General features: G+C 41.1%; 1 protein-coding gene across 2 annotated transcripts in view; it reads right to left on the bottom strand.

Annotated features, from left to right (window-relative positions):
- CNTNAP4 (contactin associated protein family member 4) overlaps positions 1-16826 on the bottom strand; it is a 242398-nt gene that overhangs the window by 129117 nt on the left and 96455 nt on the right. The gene's annotated exons all lie outside the window — the stretch shown is intronic.

Here is a 16826-nt window from a genome sequence, read left to right as displayed (position 1 = left end):
AGAATACTTACACATAGAAATGCAAACCCAAAAAAGGAAGAGGAAAACACATTACCCTTTTTTTCTTAATCTACTGTTAATCTCTTTCCTTTATCAAAATTCCCTTGTTATTCCCCCAACATTATCAATTACCTGGACATTATCAACTGTGTAGCCTCTCTTGGTCTCCTGTCACCATGGGTTCCAGTGACCTCAGGAGACTATCCTATAACTGAATTCTGATTATTGGCAGTTTTCTAATATTCCAATTGCTTAAAGACTTTCTAAATTTGCCTTTTGATAATTTTTTTTTCAAAATCCAAGAATAATAACAAATGTAGATAACTTCTTCGGAGAGCTCACTACTTTGCAGACCCAGTCCAAATCACTTTCCATGCATTATCTCGTTTCATGACCTTCCCATGAGAGCTTTACTTTTTCCTTATTTTACAGAAGAGAAAACTTAGAAAGGCGAAGTGACACCCAAGATCACGCAGTTAGCAAGGTAAGGTTGGAAAACCAAACTTATGAACAGATGCTCACTATGGTTATTTAAGAAAATAATGAGAAATAAGATACCTCTGTGTGCTTGAGAGGTTCATGAAAGTCAGAAAGCTGCTAATGCCACATGTTGCTGGGTTAGCTTTTCTCCGGAGCACCCCTGCAATGCATGGTGTAGCCCGATCACTGATCTGTCACCGGTGTGCGAACACCCTACCACCTAGCAACTCAGTCTCTAGTCATAGAACCAAAGGATTTCTCTCCTAGGTGTTCAATGAGCACGTGCACGATGCTCTTTGCAGCAAGCCTGGCTGGCGGAGCAGGTATGAGGACAGGTGGGTGCCCAGCATGGAGTATCATGTGGCAGGGAGCTAGCTTTCTAGATGATTCTGACGCATGCCAGACATAGGGGGAGGACCTCTGTACACATGAAACTAAGGTGTCCTCTAGCATAAAATTCCTCTCTCTCACCCTCTATGTGTACACACAGACACACACACAGATATGTATATATATATATATATATATGCATACTGAAGTGACAGAACGTAGGACTTGCCTGTAATACTAGTATTGTATGGCTCAGGCCTGATTATTCTGGGCTATCTGCTGGCACTCCTAGGAATGCAGCACTGCCATAGGTACCATTCCCAGAAATGCACACTAATGAAAGCAGACCTGTGCACTCCACATCTGACAGGTGCTGTGTGCAAAGCTTCTTCCCCTCTATCACCTGCCCCTTCCCTGCCCTTCTCTGGAAGGCAGCCAACAGCCACTGGGTCTACTTGTCTCATTTTCACAGATAGGTAATCCTCTGTGCCTTAATCTCCTACCCCATAGCCCTCTTGACACGACTGGCTCAGGGATCGCCAGCACTCTTCTGACTGTTGTCTGTGACAGCTCTTCTCCGCTGTCCTGGTTTGTTTGTCGGTTTTCCACAGCCTTTCCCCCAACCATCACCTATGGACTCTCAGCCTGAAAACTTCCCTGCTCCCTTTGGACCTCCCTCAGGCCCAAGAAGGGTCTGTTGTTCCCTCTCCTGTTCACCCCTGGGTCTCTGTTCCCATGTTCACTGAAATAGAAGCTGGATTACGAAGTACTGTTTGAGTGTCCGGCTGTGATATCCTCTAAAAAAAAAGGGAAGTGTCATATCCATGATTGATTCCCTTGAATGTATCTCGTTGCCTACGGCACAACACTCAATAAGCACTTGCTGAATAAATAAATTTGATCCTAAGCTCAGTAGATGTTTGTCCATTGCACACACTGCGCCCAGCTGGGAATAAGCTTTAGTCCTGGACCAAGTACATGCAGTGATGAATTCAGCACACCCTCTCCAGCCTGCTGTTCCAGTCCTAGCCCAGGCTTCCCCGCCTGTCCTCTGCTCCTGACTGTTGCATTCTCTCTCTTCTTCTCTCCGGGTCTCTCCCTCTCCCTTCCCCCAATGGCCACCCCCGCTGTGCTGCCCCGGGGCTCTCACTCTTCCTTGGCTCAGCCTTTACTCACAGGGGAACCTGGATGAGTCCCAGACACCACCACCCAGGAACAGTCTTTTTTAGTTTCTTTCATACTTTAACTATACCCAAATGTCCCAGTGTCACAAGACTTCCAGCTTCCCCTCAATCCCTTGGGTCTCTGCTTCCTTTGAAACTTCTCACCATTTCTTTCTTATTTTTTTTTTTAAGATTTATTTATTTATTTATTTGACAGAGAGAGATCACAAGCAGGCAGAGAGGCAGGCAGAGAGAGAGAGAGGGAAGCAGTCTCCCTGCCGAGCAGAGAGCCAATGCAGGACTCGATCCCAGGACCCTGAGATCATGACCTGAGCAGAAGGCAGAGGCTTAACCCACTGAGTCACCCAGGCGCCCCACTTCTCACCATTTCTTTTGTGTGTACTCACTGACCTAATAATGTTTTCATAATAATAGCTTTGGTTGTTCACTGTGTGTCCACAGGCAAGCCACTGGACTTGATTCAGTTATGTGTAAAGTGGAAGAAATGATGCCTCCTATGGTCACAGGGTGGTACCGAAGAGTCACGAGGGACTCGCGTGTGGGGGTCTGGTGCTGCCGGCTGACACCCAGTCTGCGTACGGGGAAGCACCGCGAGAAAGACCAAAGCGGCCGGATGGGAGTCAGGGGGAGCCAGACTGGTGTTTCACGATTCATCATGATTTCACAAGACACCAACAACCCGCAAGGCCACTCTGTAACTGTGAAGGGGTGAGACGAACATAAGAGCACTCTGTACTCCCGTCTGAATGCATCCCCAACTCAAACAATGTCTGAAGTACGAAAGTGACCCAATGCCTACCTCACTGACTAGTGTGTGTGATTAATTCCTCCTTCTTTACCAACTACAGCTTTAGCTCTGCCCCACTCCTCCAGCTCCCCAGTAAGCATTCACAGAGACAAATATGGTTCACCTTCTCCCTTCCTGTAACAGGAAATAAGTCCAGCCTTGTTTGGCTGGGGGCCAGCAATGGCACATATTATTGAGCTCAGTATGTTTGCTATTATTTGTTGAATTAAATGGCTAGCAACCATGTGGCTTTCAAGGGATGTAAAATCATCCCTCCTGTTCTTTTAGATGTATAAATGCCCAAGATGTTAGTAATCAAACTTAAAGGAAGCAGTACTACAAGTAAATTCCACAATACCATCATTTATAACTACATCTTATTTTTAGCCAATGTTGAGACCCTTCCTTTTTTATGATCAAGATTATTTTATTTTAACCACTGTTTGGCTTAACAAAAAACCAAAGAGCTTTTCAGGAGGCCATAACATTGCTGGTGCCTGTTACCACTTTGTGTGACCAAGATAGAACTGCCAGAAGGTTCTCCTCATATATTTATTCTTTTTTTTAATTTTTTATTTTTTATAAACATATATTTTTATCCCCAGGGGTACAGGTCTGTGAATCACCAGGTTTACACACTTCACAGCACTCACCATAGCACATACCCTCCCCAATGTCCATAATCCCACCCCCTTCTCCCAACCCCCTTCCCCCCAGCAACCCTCAGTTTGTTTTGTGAGATTAAGAGTCACTTATGGTTTGTCTCCCTCCCAATTCCATCTTGATTCATTGATTCTTCTTCTACCCACTTAAGCCCCCATGTTGCATTACCACTTCCTCATATCAGGGAGATCATATGATAGTTGTCCATCAACAGATGAATGGATCAAGAAGATGTGGTATATATACTCATACATTTATTCTTACTGAGGATACTTTCAAAATATAATTTCTCTTTAAATGAAATAACTTATCACACTCTATTTTAATAACCTCAGCCTGAAAATGAATAGTGAGGTGAAAAAAAATTAATAATGTCAATTCCCCCAATGCCCTGTAAGGAACAGATTTAAACAATTTCAACAGGTCATGGTCTCCCTGAAGCCAGACCTTACTGCTTTCCAATTGGTTTTCATCTATTGTGATTGTGGTCATTTCTCCCGGAGAGTCATGTGTTGTCATCAGAAGTAAACCATTTCAACGGTCTACAAAAAAAAAAAATGCTTTGGGGCCTCTAGTCACACTGATTTGCCCAGTTGCTCTATTAATTAGCAGAAATTTATTCATCATGTTATCCAGCCATCCCTTTGGGAAAAGGTGAGTAACTGAGGCCCTACGTAAATGAGGCCAACAACCTGTTTATATTGACTCGGGGAGAAGACACGGAAGGAGGACCTCAGCATTAAGCACTTCCTGTGGCAGGAAGATGTGAGTGATACCTTACCCGTGACAGCATTTCACACAGTTGTTTGCTGGCATTGCCTAGGGCTCCTTTGATAATAACATTTCGATTGAACTAAATAAATATTTAAGTAGACACCAAGAGTGTTTAAATTTAATTTCAATAAAACTGTTCTATTTCAAAGTGTAATTTATGTTGAAAATACGAAAACTTTCATCATAAAAGTAATTTAAATATGTGGTTCTAGAATTGGGGGGGGGGGAGAAAGGAAGAAAATTCCTACTCAATCTCATCACTCAAAATTAGCAGAAAATTAGGTCAATCTCCTCTTGCTATTTGTTTATAGTTATAGTCTTACTATTCAATCACTTTAAAATTACAATTTAGCACCAGTAAATATAATTTGCTCATTTTTATTATAGCTAATTAGCACTTTGAAGACACAGGCGCTCTTTCCACATGTTCCGAACACTGTGAGGTGTGTACGTGTGTGTGCACTTGCAAGTCCAACCTCCCCATCCCAATGACAGCAAAGGACATAGCATCTGTGATTTACGGGATAAACTCCATTTAAATAGACACTATTTAAATGACTTGCTCAAGGTCAACTTGCAAAACAAGCAAACATTCCTGACCAGTTCTATTCTACCACTAAGATCAGAGCTTCTCATGATGAATGTCAAGTGATAAGATGAATTTTAAAAGGTGCATATTTTCTCATGAATTTTCAGATGTTGTAGAAGCCAGAGCATGCCATAATAAATAGGCATAACTTTTCTCCCTGCTCCATTTGAGTTTTTTCCTTTGGCATGCCTGTTCATCCCCATGAAGGAGTATATCCAGAGGAAAAACAATCAGGGGAAATATTAGACACACTAACGTGCTCACAGTCTAATGGAGTTTGTTTCTGTTAGGAAAAAAATGAAATAAGTCATTTGTATTGACTGCATTTTCTCTGACTTCATTTAAGCCCTAATGTTTAAGTTATTTTAGAGCTACTTGATAGATCCAGAGGCTCTCTGCAGAAGCATCAAGGACCGCCAGATTCTGGCTGGGTCTCTGCGCAGAGGGCTGAAGTCTCTTCTCAGGGAGGTGGGCTGGGGACTCAGCTCAGCTTGAAAACCACCCGGTTTCTACATCCCTCCTGGCTCCTGCAGTGTGCCCCCCCCAACAACGAGCGTCCATCTGCTGCCTGAATTCAGGATCTTCCCTCACTACTCCCAAGCCACCCCCCTACCAAGCCTTGCCTGACCCCCACAGTCCAGGTACTCTCTGGGCTGCATCACATGGCTCCTGGCTGTTTTGGGGCTTCTCAAAACCACCCCCAGGCTGGGCTCACTTTAGGGCCCAGGACTCTATATCATTCATCTTTATATACCCAGCAGCACATAATAAGTGTCCAGGGCTCAGTCCACGAATCCCTGAGTGACAGCCCAAAGCTTACTAGCATCATTACTGGGACAGATAGGAGTGTGAAATAAGGGATATGGTGAGCTAAGTAAGGTTGATCTGGTGACACGCCCCCCCCTCATCTGGGGATACGAGCAACATGACCCCTGAGCTTTATCGATCAATTCAGCACCTAGAATACCACAGCTAGAGAAGTATATCCATTTATAGGTCATCTTTTCACCCTACTGGAAAAAAAAGTAGTAAGGTAGTCCGTAAAGAGAGTGAATTCAGAAAAGGCTCTTTGAATGGGATGCGTCTAGAACAAAAGAATGAAGAAGAGCTTCACATCGTTTCTTGGCCTTTTGGCTAAGATCAAGTGCAAAATGAGGTTTAGATAATCACTCTCATTATAGACACTTCACAGGCTTATAGATATTAAAGTCTTTATGATAAACTTGGTACGCCTATTATGCTAAGACCCCATTTCTCAGGCATGGCAAGAAGCTGAATTGATTACGACATGGCAAGGGATGAAGCAGAGATGATGGTGGAAGGCTCTGGCTTCCTTCCCCCTAGTAGCACAGCATAGTCAGCCGCCTGCTGTGGCCACAACTGTCCCTCCAAGCACGGGACTCAGGAGCAACCGTGCAAAAGGAATGATCCTGTGCCCAGGTACCCGCATACACGTGCCAGCTTTAAAAATTCAAATTCCATGTCCATTTGTTATTTCAAATAAGAGTTCTTCCCTAAGGACTCAACACTCAAAAAAAAAAAAATTATTTTTTCTTTGTGTTTGATGGAGGCACATTTCCTGAATGACAATATGTGCCAGAGCAGAGCTGGCAGTGTTGGAGAGAAAATAAATCTCAGCACTACACATTGAGAGAAGACATTTCCCCCCTATTTCCTCAAGGATGTGTTCCAATCATTTCAAGTAGACTTATAGTGTCTTGTTTAAAAAAAAAAAAAAGTAATGAAGTAGGAAGTAGGTCTGCAGTATTACTTTCTCTACCCTTCTTTCTCTAGTAGCTCTCTTTTTAATAGGACTATTATAAATAGTTAATATCCTATCCTAATCCTATCCTATCATGATAGTTAATATCGTGCCTTTCCAATAGAACTTTGATTTCAGAGTTCATGTTGGTTCTCCTTTTGGGTGAGTGATTTTTAAGCACATCTCCTTGATGTAACTCACCTTTTAAAATACCTTCTTTTAAAATAGCATACCACTGACTGACAAGGAAAACGCAAAGCTGCATCCTGCAGACGGAGCCCCTTTGCTGGGGCTCTCATTAACACGCAGATGAGGACTCAGCAGCCTTGGAGCGGTGCCTGAGATGCAGCATTTCCAGGGAGCTCTCCTTGAGGATGGCTCTGCTGCTGGTGGTCCCAGAACCCCATCTGGAGGAGCAGAGCTGCTCAAGCTTGGCGTGTGTGACATTACATGGAGCGATTGTTAACACACATTCCTGGACCCCATCCCTAGAGGTTCTGGTTGGGTAGGTCTGGCCAAGGTGCATTCCTAACAAGCCCCTATGAGCTGAGATACTGCTGATGAATACATCAGACTCAATATCCCGTAAGGGAACCTAGTTGAGAAAAAAAAAAAAATCCCATCCTGACCCTTTCTAGGCCAAACACAGATTTGTGCTAACATGAAATTTTAGATCAATAAACATTAGTGTGGTTCAGGACCCTTACCCCCCTAAAAAAGCAGTTGCTACAAGTTAAATACAAAATGGAAAGACTGCCACTAGAGGGAAAGAGAATTGGGTTGGCTTTTTCTGCTAAAAATAATTAGAGATAAGAAATAAAGTAACATTTGAGGTCATTTGTGTTGGAAAGGTTTACCATGTCTAATTCTTCCACGCGAGGGGGCCAGGAGTCACCTTTATGCTTCAACCAAAAGTCAGTGTGATTTCCTGTCCACATCAATAAACGAAAGTAGTGAATGGGATCTCAAAGAAATACCATACTCTGTATTTTCCAAACTTCACACAGTTCATTTCAAAAGTGATCAATGAATTTAATTTAGCTAAGAGAGCCAAGGAGGGGCAAGGATGGACAAGTTGGTAAGTGGTGTGTGGTGGTTAATTTTGTGTCCACTTGACTGGGCCAGGAAGGTGCAGATAAATGCTGATGAAGCCTTGTTTTTGGCTGAGTGTGTTTCTGAGGATGTTTCTGGAAGAAATCAGCATTTGAACTGGTGGACTCGGGAAAGCAAATGGCCCTTCCTACTATGAATGACCATCATCCAATCTGTTGAGAGCATGAATAGAACAAAAAGTGGAGGAAGCTTCGATTCATGCTCTCCCTGCCTCACTATGAACTCCAACACCATCTTCTCCTGGCTCAGCGCCCCTTGTTGTCAGGCCTCTGGACTCGGACTGGAATCCACTCCCTCAGCACTCAGGCCTTTGACCTACACCATCAGTTTCCCGGGTTTCCAGCTTGCAGGTGGTGGGGGTTCTCAGTCTCCATTATCACCGGAGCCATACCTTAGAGGACATATCTTTATAAATATGCATAAAAAATTGGCTCTGATTCTCTGGAGAACCCACTAATACAGATTTGCTTACAGAGTGGGGCTACAAGGATAATCTTGGTCTCAGGCCACACCCAAGGCTTCCGATTTCGGTTGCCCTTGGTAACCTACTGATGAGAAAGAATGATGACTGCTTAGAACATCTTAGAGAGTCTTTTAGGGCCTATTATTTATGGGGCCAGAAAATAGAGCATTGAGCTCCATTCCACAAACAGAGCCTCTACTATGAAAACCTAATGAAGGAAGGAACACTGAGCTTCTCTTAGAGAAGCAGCCACATACCGAGGTTTTAAGGGGGAGGCAACAGTCCTGGCAAAGGGATACAGTTCAGACCCTGGTCTTCAGAGTGTGGTCTAGTCCAATGGGCCTCAAGTGCAATGATGAAAAAGAACCTGATGGCTTTAAAAGATTAGCTCTAACAGATAAGGTAGGACCGCAGCAGCAAGAAAATCAATAACCCACCATCTACCTGAGGCTTTTGCTTCCACATGTCTTGCTAAATCCCAGCTCCCAGCACCGCCATGTTTATCTGAGGCCTTCATATGTCCCCCGGGGAGGGAGGATGAGCCTTCAACCATGACTGACCAGAAAGGGTGGACAGCGTGGCCTTTGGGTGGACAACTCTGAGACGTGAAGTGCAGTGGCTCCCAGAACTCCTGCTAGGATTCAGTTCAACCTGCTCTTCCATTCGTTGCTTTCAGTTCCCTGTCTCCCTTCCCGCTCTCCTACTATTGTTTCTTGGATCACCTTCCAGACAAATAACTTGCAATCCAATTCTGCCAGCGGAACCCCAACTAAAACATGTGAGCTCCGACGGACATATCAGAAAGTAGAATTAGAGTGAGCAGAATTAGAATACTCAACGCAGAACAGGGCCCCGTGCTGAGGCAACAAGGTTCCCACAGACGGACCCGGAAGGAAGAGGAGCTGCGGCGCTGCCACAGAAAGAACGGGCATGACACGGAGATCAGTTTCAGACGGAAACACAAACACAAACCGGCTAGTGGCCTGAGCTGATGCGTGTCCGTGTGCTTATGTGTGGGTCAGGACTCACGCTTACCTCCGTATGGCCGACATGGCAGCATGTGCACTACCTGAGTATGCACACACACGTGCACACACACACACACACACATACACACGTACACACACAGAAAGCCTTCTTTTGTTCATTACTGGAGTTTCTCTAGTATCTAGTAAGATCCATTTTCTTTTTCTCCATCAGTGAAAATATTCTTGCGCATACTTACATTCTGTTGCAGACTAGACAGTGTCCTCTACATTGTATCAAAATAGAATACTTTGGTTTATATATCCACGTATAATATTTTTATAATATATCCACATATAATATAATTACATACATGTAATCTTTTAATTTTTAGAAAATTATTGACCCTTTTTCTAGAATAGCTACAAGGGCACAGGAATGCTTATCAAATATTGTAATTTGCAGCACAAAATGAACGATTCTGCACTAGCAGCAAGCATGCTGGGACAGATGTGTATTTTGGTGTCGGATACTAACTAGTCACTTTGCGTTACTTGGCAAGGTTATTTAATTCCTCTGACTTCAGTTTCCTTGTATGTAAAATGTCAGTAAATAGTATTTCTGTTACTGTAGGTTTCAAAGGGAAGTACACAGAGCCATATGAAATGTCCGCAACAGCTGGAACAGACAGGCAATAAATCACTAGATATATATTTGCATATCCCGGGAAGCGATACTCTTATGCAGCAGATATTGTCATACTTCACAGTAGTACACATGAAATAACTCTGAGAATCTCAAGTTTGTCCTTCTACTTTGTGTTTGCTTTACCTTGTGTGAACTGACAAATATACGAAAACGCTAGGACCGCAGTGTCTCCTTCATGTGTTTCAAATCCTTTCCATCAACGGTCTACTACATGCGATTTCTAAATGTTTCAGGACCACTTCATCACTGTCCCAAATAAGAAAGAATGGTGTTTTGCTGTGTAGGGAAAAGTATGTTTTTCCACTTCAATTATTATACCAATGTTTAAAAAATGCTGACTTTCTAGGAGAGCCGATTCCTTGCAGTTCATGATGGTGCTGCCTTTCTGAGGATGGATGAAATCAACAACAATGCTCTAACGAACTCTCCGGGTAAATGTCTCAGTAATGTTCCTGACACCACAAAGTGCTGACTTAGCTCAATCCGCACGGTGGGAACGTGTCAAGTAATTGCTACCCACCTACATCGGAGGGTGATTTTTATGCATCCTCTGAAGTCAGTGACAGCAAAATAAAAAACTTTTCACTTTGGGATAAAATAGACCAGCAAGCACATCTTAATGAGTAACATTTATGTAGAGCTTTGGGTTTCAGAAAAATTGATGTATTTTTTAATTAAATATTTTCACTAGCCTAGAAAACAAGGGAAGAGGGGGATATATCCATAATAATACCAAAGGCATCTTAGACAATAATAATAGCTTTACATTTACTGAGCACAGCCTATACATTAGGCCATAGAAATAAGGAGTATCATTCCATTTCATTCTCTTGACAACATAATCACCCTCCCCTAAACCTCTATTAAATCATACTGGCCGACAATCTGCAATCAAAATTTTGTCCATGTTCAATGGTTTTTAAAACAACATTAATTTTCATTACTTCTTTGCTAGATTAATTCTGAACATTAATTCTTAAGTTTCAGAGGGCAATTTCTTTCCTTCTTTTTTTTTTTTTTTGAGTACTGTGAAGTTGATCTTACCATATTTTATCCAAAGCCTGATTGTAAAAATTTTAGAAATAAAGAGGTATTACTTAGCACATGATTTATAAATACATAAAATAATAATTTATCTCCCACTTGAAAATGACAAAATAGTGAGATAACAAAATCAATTGTTTTAGCCAGAAAGCAAGATAGAGTATTGGCTCCAAAGGATTTGCAAAATCAATCAATTTTATGAAGCTGCCAAACTAGACAGTGAGATTTGAAGACTGGGAATGTGCTTCTCTGAAAATACCAGTTCTAGTTCTCACCACTACATAGGACTCTTACCTAAATATTCATGGTTGGGGTCTTAGTGGCTTTTCAAACTTGTGATGTAACTAACTTATTAGACTATAAATGCCACTTGTTAAGTGTATTTTCTATTTTTTTTAAGATTTATTTATTTATTTGTTTAGAGAATGTGAGCAGGGTGAGGGGCAGAGGGAGATGGAGAATCTCCAGGAGACTCTGCACTGAGCACTGAGGCTGATACGGGGCTCGAGCTCACGACTCTGAGATCATGACCTGAGCCAAAATCAAGAGTCCGACGCTTACCCAACTAAGCCACCCAAGCACCCCTTCTATGGCATGGCTGTGTACCAAACTCAAAGATCTTATGGCTTATGGCTTAAAACTGAAATACAGTATCTTCCAGTTCTATAGGGCAGAAAGCAGACACAGGTGTCAGTGGGCTAAAATCAAGGTGTGGGCAGAGCTGCATTCATTTTGGGAGACTCTAGGGGACAGTCTATTTCCCTGCCTGAAAAGGCTTCTAGAGGCCTTCTACATTCCTCCATACATGGCCCCTTCCTCCATTTTTAAAGCCAGCAGCAGCAGAATGAGTCTCACTCTGAATCTCTTTTTCTGCCTCATTTTGAAGGACCCTTGTGATGATCCTAGACTGAACTATATAATTCCAAGTAATCTTCCTATTCTACAACCAGCAGATTACCAGCTTTTATTCCATTTGCAACCTTAAATCTCCTCCTCATGTAACAGCCACATGTTCCAAGATTTAGGATATGAACATCTTTGGAAGGCCAATCTGCTTACCATAGTAGGATGTATATTATTAACAGACACACATTAATTTGTTTTTTCTAAATATTTCCTGAGCACCTATTATGTTTCCAAACACCAAGTCAGGCTCTGGAAAATTAAGGTAAACAAGACAGATAGGATCTTTATCTTTGGGAACTTGCATTTTGAATTTCAGTCTTATTAATAACTGAAAGTAAACACAGATTGAGAGTGTGTGTGTGTGTGTGTGTGTTTATGTTTCTAAAGAAGCACACAAAAGGCAAAAGGCAATTCCCAAGAGAAAAAAACATACTTCATAATTTGGCCTGAAGCTGGTTCTATAAACACTATAAAGATTATAGAAAGAATAAACCAGAGCTTGTGACCCATATTGTAGTTTTCAGGCAAACAATAAATTAGAGCCAATCCTCATTATTCAAAGATTCTGTATTTGTAAATTCATCTACTCGCTGAAATTTATCTATAATCCCAAAATCAATATCTGTGGTGTTTTTGCGGTCATATGTGAACATGAGCAGAGTGGCAAAGATTTGGGTTGGCCATGGTGCAGCTTTCTAACTCAGTTCAAATGAGACAACGCTCTGCTTTCTCGCTTCAGCTCTCATACCATAAACAAGTGTCTTTTTCATTATCTGCTCAGTGTCACATTTTTGCATTTTTATACTTTTGTTGGTGATTATTGGTGATTTTACTTTTGCTTTTTGCTTTTGTTGGTTTTTTTGTTTTGGTTTTGGTTTTGGTTTACTGGCTAAGGAGTGCCTGGGTGGCACAGTCAGTTGAGTGTCTGACTCCTGGTTTGGGCTCAGATTGTGATCTCAGGGTCATGAGATCGAACCCACCCCCCCTCATCCCTTTGGCGCTTCATGCTCTGCATGGAGTCTGCTTAAGTTTTTCTCTCCCTCTCCCCTCCTCCCCACACTCTCTCTCCCAAATACATAAATAAATCTTTAAAAAAAAAAAAAAAAGATCAGCTAAGCATTAGTGCAGAAGTGCTGTCTAGCGTTCTTAAACCCAAGGAGGCTACGAGGTGCCTCATGGAGAAAATATGTGTGATAGATCAGCTTCATCCAGAAATGACTTATAGTGCTGTTGGCTCTGAGCTCAGTGATAACGAATCAACAACGCATATTAAGTAAAGTGTCTTTAAATAGAAACACACATAGAATAAGGTTATGTGTTGATTGGCTGATGAAAGTGCGGCCAGAGGCTTGCAGAAACCTAACCCTGGATTATTCCCAGGAGCAGCAGGTCAGTATTTGTAAATTGCACACTCACAAAGGTTTTACAAAATACAACCATCAAAATAATGAGAATTAACTCTATTTATTGTATGGCTCTTCCTGTTTAAAGTAGACTGGGAAAATCAGAAGAGTCAAGTCAAATCAACAAAATGCCTTATAATGTCACAAAAAATGATCTTTAAAGATTTATAACTATGCTCCTAACATAGAAGCCATCGCAAACTCTACAAATTGCATTTGTCAGGTGTCAGAATAATCCACATGTGTGTGTTCATTATATTGATATCTATTTAAGACTATTTTTCAAAAAAAAAAATACTGCACCTGGTTGAATAGTGATGATAAATGAAATCATTGATTTTTAAACATTCCAAATACACACTTCAAATGGAGCTCATGTACTAAACTATATGTTTTACCTGTTGATCCTATTTTCTAATTCTACCTTAAAGAAAATTTTTCAAAAATGTGTTACCACATAGGCTTTTGTAGTTTCAAAATTATTTTTCAGGGCCTAGACAAATATCGGTTAGGTGATTTTGAGGTTCTGATAAAGGCTGGCTGACATGACCGCTTCCGTCACCATCTATGAGTGTCCCTGTGAGACGGGTGATGGAATCTGCCCCAATGGGGGGGTACCAGAGAGTCCAATCCACTATCAGCTCCTCTCTGCCCCAGGCTCATGGGTGTGCAAGCGAAAAGCAGCTCAGTCACGACATGTAGTCCATGGGCTCAGGTGTTACCCAGCCTGCAGTACAGAGGTTCAGAAGGAAAAGAAGCTACAGCCACCCCTTACTTCCCTTCTTTTTTCGGTCTCTGTCCCGCTTCCTCTCTGTCAGCTCTGCCTTCCTTCCTTCTCCTTCTTGGTGGCAGCAAATCTTAGCCTCCACCTTCCACCTTCCCCACTCCATTCCTGAAAGTTCCTGTATCAGCATTGGCCTCACTTGGGCCCGGACCTCCTCCTTTCTTCAATTGAGGCAATGAAATTTCCATGAATCTCCATACCTGATTCAACTTGGTCCTAGTAGTGTTCATCGTTGCTGTGTTACTGCAAGTAAAATTATACTGTGCAAGAATTGAAACTTCAGCTACAAAAAAACTGGCATTAAAAATGTTATGGTCATTTTCAAATATATACCAAAGCAGGGAGAATAGAACAGTAAAGTCATATACGTATACATATACATATACATATACATATACATATACATATACATATCTGGGTTAAAGAATTTGCTAACTCATGGCCAATTTTATTTCACCTATACCCATGCCCCTCACAGTACATCACCCTTCCTATGAGATTATTTCAAATTCTGTCTCAGACATCCTGTTATTTCATACATAAATATCTCAAAATATACCTCTAAGGGATGAGAATTCCTTTTGAAACAAAACTGCAATTTAATATCTAAAATGTTGACAATAGATCTGTAATTTCATCAACATCCTGTGATGATCGCTCAGCTCCTAAAGTGCATGTACACGCATATGTGCATGTGTATGCACCATTGTTCAAACCAGAATACCAAAAACCTCCATACCCTGCAATTGGTGGTGCTTCTCTTTTTGCCTATTCTGATGCTGTCTTTCTTCCTATAATCACGTCCCTTTCATCTTCTTCAATGTGTTTATTGAAAACCCCTTATTTGTCTGACTGCTTCCCACAGTTTGCTGGTTGCCTGTCTGTGGTGTCATGCCCGTCCTTCTGTTCCTCTGTAGACTGGTATGGAGATTTTGAGACTTGATTTGACTTGGGTTTGACTTTTTAGCAAGAATTCTTCACACATGTATGAGCTCACTGTCTATGTCTATCAGGACATGGGTTATATATCTGGTTGTCTCTGTCTTAGAGACATTTAGAGACATTTAGAGCTATTTGATTAGAGGTTATAAAATGGTGATAGTCTGATTCTATCACCACTTCTTCAAAGCTTTTTAAAAAATCTAAAATACCTCTGCAAAAAGAAACTTCCTCTCATTACATATTTGGCTACCCTGAGATGTAATTTAATCAGAAAAGGTTGAAAAATATTTTATTTTTCTTTATATAAGCTGATGTTCAGAATAATGAGTTAATTCCTTAGCATCTCCCGTTGATGGCAAAGAAGGACTTTTCCTATTATGAATTCATGAATGTTAACTTACCTGGTGTTTTAATTCATTCCTAGTATTACTCTCATTAATATTCTAACTGTTTCATTTTGGCCAGTGAAATCCTTTTTGAGTTGGCTTCTGAGTCATTTTGACATTACTCCAATTATCTGCTAAAAGCCCAGTGTTCTGTATAAGATATCCCACATTTATTTTGTATAGTTGACACTCCAGATTTGGAGTCAGTCATTCTCCACAAGGATTCCTTAGTCCTCTAAGATTGGTGGTATTTGGGGTCCAGGAATTTGGGGTTTGTGGGTATTAGGGGCAGTGGGGAATTTGGGGTCCAGGACTGTGGGATATTTACTTCTTCAAATTTTAGATTTCTCTTTTCTTTTAGACTGAAATTATGGTATCTAATGATATTAGTAAAATCACAAATGTCTTATCAGAATACATTTTAGAATCACAATACATCTTGAATAAAATATAACTAGTATCATTAACAAGATGTGATCACTGAAAGGGGTTTAAGACTTTTTCATCAACAGGGTCTAAAACAGTAAGAACATAAAAGTTGCTGTCTTTGGAAGTCACTCACATAATTCCTTTCTGTGTGCTTATGCCTTTAACTCAACATAAAGGTTTGTGTCATTTTACTCTTAATTTTTAGAAAGATCTTCTAAATTTTTACTTAATTTGGTATACAGTGATTGAATTGTGTAAACCACCTTACAGTCAAGTCTAAAACACAAGGTATATTCAGAAAAGTCTGGCTTCTATTCCTACTCTATCCTTCCCCATATAATTTATCATGGAGGTAGCTTTTTAAACATTTTTAGAGGTAGTTTTTAAAAAAAAAAAATGTCTTGCTCGTGCTCACATTTACTTAAAAAACATAAGCAGATATATAAATATATGTGTATATTTCTGTTCACTTTATTTAAATATGGTGGTAGTAGACCGTGCCCATTTTCTTCACCTTGTCTCTGTCAAGGTAATTAAACAAATGTGAAGGGTAGGAGTAAGCCACCTGTTAATCTTTTTAAATCGTCACCACCCTTGAAGCATTATCCAGATCAAAGTGATAATCCTATGAAGGAAGGGGCAACAGTCCAGGATATCCCACAGCAAATTCTGGAGCCCTTTCCAGCCCAACTCCTCAGCTATCATTGGCCACCTCCTTTTCCTTTCATTAGAATGATGTCAGAATTATTACTCTGGCTTCTCATGGAGACGGATGTATATCTCTCAGAGTCTCTGCTAGGAAAAGACTTGGGTCGGGGAGACAGGGAGGCCACTGTGTGTGATGTCAAGCCGTCAGCTTTGGGGAATCTTTCCAAAGGGATTTCAGTGGCCTCTATGTTAACGCCTCTGGGACTGCTGGGATTTGGAGAATACCAACTTCCCAAAGAAGTTTCCTCTCATGAAAATCATTAGATTTTAAAATTCAGACCATCTTTTGAAATGCATTTAGGAGGAAGACAGAGTGAAAGTACTGATGACTTCGGTTTTAGGAAAAAAGTTAATTGTGGGTAAATTACAATAGGCAATAGGGAAAAAAGATGCTCTAAAAGTATG

Source organism: Mustela nigripes, chromosome 17 (genome assembly GCF_022355385.1).
Source record: "Mustela nigripes isolate SB6536 chromosome 17, MUSNIG.SB6536, whole genome shotgun sequence".
NCBI classification, from domain to species: Eukaryota; Metazoa; Chordata; class Mammalia; order Carnivora; family Mustelidae; genus Mustela; species Mustela nigripes.
This window is presented reverse-complemented; position numbering and strand designations above follow the sequence as displayed.